Consider the following 7354-nt stretch of genomic DNA (forward strand, 5'->3'; position numbering starts at 1 on the left):
GTGTAGGAAATCAAGAAAAATAATATGAAACATAGATAAAATATTTGATATAGAATATAACGGTGTATAATATCTTTATAACAAATGGTTACTCAATAATAATTTACAACATATCAACTATTTAGCAAGCTTTTTATAATAAATATAAAGAATTATAATATAAGAATTATTCCAATAATGCAATAATTTATAATGAATTTTTTATATAAAATGAATTGTATATATATATATATTAAACGTGTTATAATTAAATAAATCAAATTATCAAGCTTATGTTGAAAAGAATTGATCTTTATTTAATAAATTTCTTAGGCTTCATAAATTCATATTTAACACTTAGTTTTTAAAAGTTTTATTCATTTTTAATTTTATTAGCAAATATCTCTTTCCTTTCCTATTTTATTATTATTATTATTATTATTATTATTATTATTATTATTATTATTATTATTATCATCATCATCATTATAAATTATAAATTGAGCACATTTAAAATTATTTAAATTACATTTTTCATTTCTGCTTTGTATGTGTGTGTGTGTATGTTTGTTTGTTTAAATTTTCGTGAATCGATCAAATTACGTAACGTCAAAAGATAAAAACGATCTTATAATATTACAATAGAATTTAATTTAATTTAATTTCAAATCATCGTGCCTTCTAATAATAACAAACTCTCGAAATAATATTCACACTTTGACACATAATTATAATATAAATTAATATTGCATTAAAGGCGATTTTCTGCACTCGACAAATACATCGAACTACTACATAGAATAATAAAATAGAGATCATCGCCAACTGAAAATGAAAATTATATTAGAATTATAATATAGAAAATAATATTAAATCGGCATTGGAAACGTCAAAATTCAAAATTCAAACTTTAACATCGCGACTCTACCTATTTTGTCGTGTATCATGTATTAAAGTGTCGTCTGCTACGCATGAAACAGCAAAAAAATGCATAATAAACTTATGCACCACGGTACGACAATATTCAGCAACAGTGAAAATAGTCTTAAGCGATAGCAGCAACTAAATACGTTTAATTATCTCGCTCGTGCAATGAAAGTAAAGAGCTTACATGCAATTAAAGTGGAATGGCCCGACAAACAAAACTGAAATTTCAAGCTTGCAGAGCTTTTCACTTTTTACTCTTCACTCCTCCCCCGCAATATATAGGGAACGTCCGTACAGCAAGGGGAACCAGCAGAGCCCTGTAAACGCTCGATCGATGACGTCTAGGAGACTAGTCAAGGAGCGTCACAAGGAACCCTAGTCGCTTATCAATAACGATGCCACTAACCTCCTGTTCCACCCTCTATGTAAACGAACGGCCTCTCAGCCTTTGGGACTCTTGGTCCAGAGGCTCTCGAACAGCACTTGACGACTGACGCGCGACGAATTACTGAGAGAAGCAGCGCGACTGCGGTGCCAAGCACTCGTCCGCCGTCTCCATGACGAATCACTTACGTGCCTCGGAGCCGCTAAATACGACGAGCCACCGTTAGATGCTGCCGGAGATAGGCCTAGGCGGCTTTTCTCTCCCCGGCTCCACCAAGTCCGGCAGGGAACTTTTGCTGAAACTCATCGCTCGGTTACGAGACGAGACGAATTTTTATCCCAAGAGCGATCCGATTCCACGATACGATTCGCGGATCGATGTTTGCTATACGAACAGTAAAAGCGCGGGCGCCAGCTGCTGTCAGCTTGTGTGCAGCCTCTCTCTCTCTCTCTCTCTCTCTCTGGGTGGCAAGTTCACAACTTAAATATTTATCTTCTCGAACATTAAATGAGCTTTCAAGTGAGACTCCCCGACTATTTCTATTTGCCTCCTCGAATTTACCATTTCATCTATTTACTTTTTCCATTTTCTTCAGACATCCACCATCTTGTACTTTTTCACCCCCCCCCTCCCTCCCCATCTCACATTTATCTTTATTTATATTTATATTTTATTTTTATTATTATATAATCCGATTAAATAGTCATTTCATTATATTGATAAATTAGATACTGAACTTGATTAATTTTCCCTATCTTGCTTATCTTGTGAGCTACAACATAATATCAAACTTACCAACATTACTTTCCTTCCTATTAAGCATATTTCGTATCATTGTAGATTCGATGTTCAGATTACAACTCAATAGTATGGAAGTGGCAAAAGCAAAATCAAAAGTAAAGCAATATTTTATCATTCAAGGCGTAATTTAGCTCATTTAGTATTATCAGAGTTTTATCAGAGAATTACTAAATTACTCGATTAATGATAAGTCATCGATACATCGTTCGATTTAAAACTTACATTCTTCGTCAATTTTGATTCCGAATTTGTTCTTTCTCTCGTCAAAAACGAGAACAGCACATACCATAAATTATTTAAGACCTACATATTCCTTAAATTTATTTTATAAATACTTTATAAGGTCTTGGTTATTTACAATGTTTGTTCGTTATAAAGACATTATTATTGCTGTATTCTTTATCCCAATTTACATCTATGAACAGACAGTCTCTCTCTTTTTCTTTATTAGTTTTTTTTTTTTTTTTTTTTTTTTTTTTTTTTTTTCTATTTAAATATGGACAACTATAATTATTCTATGTTAAATAAAATAAAATAGGAAATGACTCGGGATTAACTTGAATTTTTATATCAACCCGTGCATAAAATCGTGAGCATTCACATTTTTTTTTTTTTTTTAAGATAATTGTTTAAAACACCCGGACATGAAAATTCGATTAGACTTTCAGCTTTTCATATAAATAATAACGGCTCGTCTGATGCAATGACAAACATTTCATAGTTAAGAAATATATACGCGCATACACTTCGACATATTTCTACAAGAAAGACAATGTTTAATTTTTTTAATTTTAGTCTTTCAAGATTTAATCAAACGAATATACATAAATTCCGCTTTCAATTGACGTGAACATAATTTTTAGAATATTAGCAGATCTTACGAACTAAAGGATTTGTAACTTCATTCGTAACTTGCAAATCTCATTATGATTAAATTTATTTAATCTTAATAATTTATTTGATTTTCGTTTATAAAATGATTTGCCCTTCACTGATACGATAGCTATTTACAAATAAATCATATTAATATATTATATTTCAAACAATCTTCTTTCGTTAATTAATTTCTTCGTTGGCTGCGAATGCAGAATATATTAACTAATACTAATACTAACATTTAAATACTAAAGCTTTGAAACGTAGTTGAGATCATGCGCTTAAGTTATTAAATTAAATTATTTATGCTAAGGATTTATTACAAAATTTAAAATATCTACAAGTTTTTCTTTTCTTTTGATTTTGAACAAATTCTCATAATAATTATCGACAATTGTTGAAAGGAATCGGTATTATACGATTTGGCGACATCTTTAGTCGTCAGTGGCAACTAAGCTTAACCGAATTGTATCGAATGAATATTCGATTTGCTTGAATGATATAAAAAATTTTACTTTATGCGTTCTTAATTGACTAGAGCTTCTTATCTTATATTTTATTAAATATAATATAATTTATTTGATTACTCGATTAATTACTAACGACTAAAAAGCACATAAAAAAAAAAAAAAAAAAAAAAAAAATTTTTTTAAAAAAAATTAAGTTGAACAAAATTAGATAAAAACCAATTTTTTATAGATAATTTTAAAATATCTTTTTTATGAATATTTGTCATTAAAAACTCGTCACATTCATAATAAAGAATATATTATCAAATATAAATTTATAGTATTATTTAGTATCGCAAACTTGCTGGTAATCTTGGTATAAATGGCATAGTGAAAATGAAATTTATTTTTAATTTTTGTCCCTACGAAACTTTTATTACAATTTTACATCAATATTCATAAAAATGTAATAATAAATAATAATAATAATAATAATAATAATAATAATAATAATAATAATAATAATAATACGTATATATATAAGAATATATAAGAATTTTTATGAAAAGCTGGGAATTTAAATCCATTTAACAAATTTCAATATTTGTCTTAAAAAATTTTCTTCAATCATAGAATTGCATATATACAGTTTCTTAAGGTATATTAATTAATAATTATATCTAATTATTACAATTAGCAAATAAATCATTGAGCTGAATGAGAGTCTTGTTTAAACGGAAAGTAGTAATTGCATAGCAAATTTCTTCCATTATCCGTAGACATACGTAATTCTTGAATAAATAAATGATCATCGATTATTAATCTAAAAGCAGATTATAATTACTTTTTCATTTAAAACATGTCATTGTTTATCTTACCATTTAACATAATAGCGGTAATTAAAATTACTAACTGAAAAAAAGCTTCCTAAATATTTTGAATTGAATGTATTTTTAATGTTGATAATAATCGTTTAATATCCACATTAATATGGATATTACATTCTTAACAGATATTATATCTTCAAATAATTGTATTCATCTTCTAGTAATCTATTGTAATTTGTATCGTGAAATTTATTTGTGTTGAAATGTATTCTACTCGATTCTCTTGTAACATTGTAGTAAATGTATTATCATCACATTATTGATAGTTTGTTAATTGAGAATATCAAATTACTTTATATTATAGAATGACGAATAGCAAGTTTACGTTATTATTTTGCCTTAATTGGAATTAATCGTTTTAATAAACAGACTTATTTTATTGTATAAAATATTTTTTTTAAAAGATTTTTCTTAATTTTCTATTGAAGTATATGTATATAAGTTATTCAATATTTTCAAAAATAATTAATTTTGCGTTAAATAGACGAAGCACATAAAATAAATCGTGAAAACTCAAGTATCTGAATTTTACATTAGGACTTCATTCTATATAATAAAGCTTGTGATAATTACACTTTATAAATTTATTTTTGTATATATGTTTATATATATATATATATATATATATATATATATATATACAGAAATTTCGTTAAGCCATAATATGCTAAATAGATTGATGTATCAAAATATGATGATTTTAATAAATTGTAAATGTAGAGAAGTAGTTTTTGAAAAATAGAATTATTTTAGTATCTTTTACTTGTAATTGAAAATAAGTTTTTAAGTGGGCATCGAAAATAAAATTTCTAATATCTTGAAAAATTTTATTAAAAATTTTCATAGTATAACGAATTATTTTGAAATTTTTTCTTATAGTACAATGACGAATCCAGTTATTAAATTTACAGCTTACATATTGATTATATGAGAGTTATGGGCTGTAAATTAGACTTAAATTTACGAAGCTTTTAAGGAATTTTATTTACAATTAGCGTAACAAATTCATCCATGTAAATAATCTTGTAGATTTTTTTTATTTTACGTCAAGTGATGAAAATACCTGTTGCATGCGAGGTCGTGTAATTAATATAAGCGTATACAAAAGTATATACGATTAAGAAAAGAAAGTAGCTTTGAATATTTTGCAAACTCCTTATATCTAAGCTCTTATAGCAGCGTGTGCCATTAAACGCATTTGAAATTACACGAATGGCATAATTATTTTGAACGCAGTTCATAAGTTCCGATCGCGCAACATGTAAAATACCCGCTAGCGGGCAAAACAACAAATATATAAGCAAATGTAGTTACGGTAAAAGGCGAAAGAGAAAAAGTAAGAAGCACCGAGTGACAACGCGCGCGCCCGCGCAAAGGAAAAGAAAACCGAAGAAACTACCAAGCGGTCGAGCGTGGGGAACTGGGCGCAAAAACGGGCGAGCCAATTATTATCGGGAAAATCTACTTTCATAGAAGACGAGAGTAGCGGTGCCCCGTGTGTCATTGCTTCGACTCACTTCTATATGTTTGTGCCTAGGTACGTAGCCGCGTGTCACAAGCAACGCGAGATGCGCCGATTGAAAGAAAGGAGGACTGGTAAGAAAGAAAGAAGGAAAGAAAGCAAGAAAGAAAGAAAGAAAGAAAGAAAGAAAGAAAGAAAGAAGGAAAGAAAGGGAGAAAGAAATGAAGGAAAGAAAGAAAAAAAGTCCGCGTCGCCTTAGCCAAATCACCTTGAGGATTTATGAAAATTAAAGAGTTTCTATATTGTCTATGCTGTACTCCTATTGGAACCATGTTTTTAGGTAAATGTGACATTCCATTTTCGCATTGAAGTCATTATTGAGGAGAATTATCACTCCAATGACTTCAATTAGGTTTATGCATGACTTCCATCGCGAGCTATACTGTATGTAAAAAAAAGAAAAAGAAAAAGAAAAATGTCCTGGTGCTCGGTCACGTGTGCAGCCAGCAACGGAGCTTCGAGAACTGTTAAGAGCTGCCAAAGAACTTATTTACATACCCGTAAGAAGACAAATTTAGTCCTCGATTTTATCATCATTTGCATCTGTTGCTGGTACGAGAGTCTAGTTAATTACTTGTGATAATTCGTTCTTCCCTTCTCATTTTATCATTACTTATTTTAATTTTTAATGCACTTGCTGTACAAGTAAATAGCACTTGCGTTCCTCGCGTTTTATAATTGATTTGGAATTAAGGCCGACCTTGAAAATATTCCATACTTTAATGCTCGTATGCGAGCTTTATTTATGGAGAGCGGATGAAATGCGGATTATATTTATTATATATTTACTAGTTGGTGAAAAGCTATTTGAGAATTAATTTTTTTTTTCTTTTTTTTTTTTTTATTACATGCAGTTTTCTATGCAAAGATTATTATGATTATGAAATACTTTCGATGCGATAAAAGCTGCACGGATGGTAACGACTATTATTATTTATCACACTGTCAATGATATGATATTACGATCCTAACGTCAGCATTAAATAACAATGAAGACTCTTGGGAAATTATTATTGTATTGTGATATTTACATTGGAATAGTTTCGGAACTACTTGTCACAGTTTTTCAAATTGACTGGATGAAATAACTGGGTTACTGATAAAATAAGAATGATTTATCATCAATAAGGCATCGATGATTGAAAAATTATGTATTACGATTATACGCATTACGAGTCTCTTGATTCGATTGAATATTGAAGAATATTAAATGAATATCGTTTAATCGTAAGTCATTGGAATTGCGAAACAATGAGATTATATTTCTATTAGATCTAAATGTATAATTACTCGCGCACATTATCCGTCCATCCAGTCAATGAGGTAAAAGTCTTATCAAACGAGAAGTCAAGCCTTTCCTCATTCTCCTCGTGCGACAGACAATAATATTTCAATAACCATTTTGAAAGATTAGATGGGTAACGATCTCGCTCAACGCTACTAATGACATAAAAATTAAGGAACGGATTCCTTAATCCCTAAAGGACCCCTCCCTCCGTCATTCATAGTTTTCGCAATGTAACTTAAA

General features: G+C 29.2%; 1 protein-coding gene across 1 annotated transcript in view; it reads right to left on the bottom strand.

Moving 5' to 3' along the window:
* Positions 1 to 1304, bottom strand: part of CREG (Cellular Repressor of E1A-stimulated Genes) — a 6351-nt gene extending 5047 nt beyond the window's left edge. The window contains exon 1 of the mRNA XM_011501144.1: positions 988 to 1304. The gene's annotated coding sequence lies outside the window, so the exon portion shown is untranslated. The remainder of the gene's footprint in view (positions 1 to 987) is intronic.
* Positions 1305 to 7354: the final 6050 nt, after the last annotated feature.

The sequence above is a fragment of the Ceratosolen solmsi genome, unplaced genomic scaffold (genome assembly GCF_000503995.2).
Source record: "Ceratosolen solmsi marchali unplaced genomic scaffold, CerSol_1.0 scaffold57, whole genome shotgun sequence".
Taxonomy (NCBI): Eukaryota; Metazoa; Arthropoda; class Insecta; order Hymenoptera; family Agaonidae; genus Ceratosolen; species Ceratosolen solmsi.